Here is a 2469-nt window from a genome sequence, read left to right as displayed (position 1 = left end):
TAGGTGCAGGGTCTGAAGAGATTGTCACCTTGTCTCTATATTTGATTCTCTTCTGTCAAAGCTTGTATAAAGCCTTTGTATTTGGTAAGAGGTTTTGGATCTTTCCTTTTTATGGATTCTGTAGTGTTAAGGATGTACTTCTTTTTCTAGGTTTAGTTACATGTATATTTTCTGAAATTCAGACCAAATTTGGTTTTCATATATTCAACTTATTAAGGGTTTAAGATATTTTAATTCCTCAAACTTTTAGTCTGTCAATATTAGTAATTTAGGCACTAAAATATATATTTTTTTTTTAATTTGGAGGATTTTTTTTAAAAAAAATTGGGACTGAAACTAGATATGCCAAATTTTAGGACTAAAGAAGTTATTTAAATCTTATTTTTAATACCACCTTAAATAGTAAATATTAAGGAATGAAGTCATTTAATCATAATATTTTCAAGTCTATTTTAGCATTTTTTTTAATGAAATTAACTTTATTTCTTTTAACTTAGGTTAGGTTATTTCTTTTATTTTGCTTAGGTTGATTAGTGTTGAAAGTCTATATGAACCAGAGATAAAGTTAATTTAAGTATATAACTAAGAGTTATTATTATTTTACAAATCGGTTTTATAAAGATAAGTTAAGTTTAAACTCAATTCTTAATATGAGTTAGAATTAAACTCACTTCTTAATAGTTGCCTATAGTTTTGAAGATTGAATTTTATGACTTCTTTTGAATTTTTGTATATGGGATCTACTTTTGTATTTATATGATTATATTTCTATTTAGTGTTTCTAAGTTTACTGATGTAGGAAAAGAAAAGATGGATAAGTTTTTTTTCTATGTTTGTAACTTGGTTATGTACTTTTTATGGGTATTGTACTACATGGTATGTCGATTTAGACTGTCCAAATTCTGATATACCGACATGCTGACATATACCCGAAACATCACCATCTCTACTCTTTAGATTCACACAGAGCTAATCAGTTAACTCTCGAGATTGCCACCTAATTATTTTGTTTAATACTAATTGCATGTAAAATGATCCCAAAGCCTCTCCAAGTACACACCTCCAATGCCAATTGATTGCGGATTCTAGAGGAAGTCCTACATGCTAAGCTAATTTTGAATCATAGGAGAACGATGACACTGCCAAACACATATCAGATTAAACACTATCGGTATCACCAAAATTACAACCACACCACAAGAATGCATAGCCCTGAAAGATAAGATAGAGGAGCTTGAACAAATCGACCACCTTTGTCATTTTGTAAGAAGACAATACAATAAGTAGACTCGTCATCCAGAAACTAGTAACCACTGACAAGGTCGGGCAAGGCAAGTATCACCCCCAAGATGATAATAGTGACAATTGTCGAGACTTCTCTATGAGAAAAGACATTAATACTATCTTGGGGGTTCGTAGAAGGAGGAACCATAAGTTCATAAAAAAAAACACATACAAGCAATATGATCCATCAATGCTTCTAGTGGGAAAGTAAGACAAAACATGTTCCCAATCACCTTCACCGACGACGACTTTCCTTCCATCAACTTGAACCATGATGATCCCACGGTTATCACGATAGAGTTTGTCATGAAAACTTTGGTTGATTAAAGGAGTCTAGTTGATATCTTGTACCGGAAAACCTTCCAGCGTCTAGGATTGTCCCAGGAACCCATGACCTTATACAACAAGCAAATTGTTGACTTCTAGGGTGATGGGGACCAATGGATTACTCAATATGTCAATTTAGACTATCCAAGATTCCAATATATCGACATGCTTATATATACCCCAGACATCATCGTCTTGACTCTCTACATTCATGCACAACTAATTGGTCAATAGGTTAGAATTATCACCTAATTATTTTTTTAATATTAATCACAAGTAAAACTACCTCAAAGTCATGATTAATAATATTTGAGCTTAGCTGATCTAAGTTAAATCACAAGTATAACTACCAACACAATTCATATAGTATAAATAGATGCATGTTCTAAGAAAAATGATAATAACTTTTTGATAACTAAAATACAATTGCTGCCTTTTGCAAACTTAAGTGTCAGTGTGTCCTAATAAGTTCCCTATGAAACTAGAGACCCAAGATTAAAAAATGAATTGGTGAGACTGAAGGTTTTGAAGACCAAGAAGACACAAAAATGACAAAATTCAATTAGTTCCATTCAATCCAGTAAAAAAATGTACGTCTCATGCCTTGTATTTAATGTATTTACTTTTACTGAAAAAAGAGAGAAGAAATTACCACACAAAAAGATATGTGTTGATTGAATAAAGAAGAAAATAGAAGTTAAATAGGCCAAAATTAACTTGGAAGATGTTTTCTGATTCTTATCGTTTTCGTTTTTTTTCTTTAAAGGCTTACGTTTCGTTGAGTACAATTTACATCGTACTTTCCATCATATAAATCATGTATAAGTCTATTAAAATTTGGTTATGATGGATGCATTT

Source organism: Phaseolus vulgaris, chromosome 10 (assembly GCF_000499845.2).
Source record: "Phaseolus vulgaris cultivar G19833 chromosome 10, P. vulgaris v2.0, whole genome shotgun sequence".
Lineage (NCBI taxonomy): Eukaryota > Viridiplantae > Streptophyta > Magnoliopsida > Fabales > Fabaceae > Phaseolus > Phaseolus vulgaris.
Note: the sequence above shows the minus strand (reverse complement) of the source record.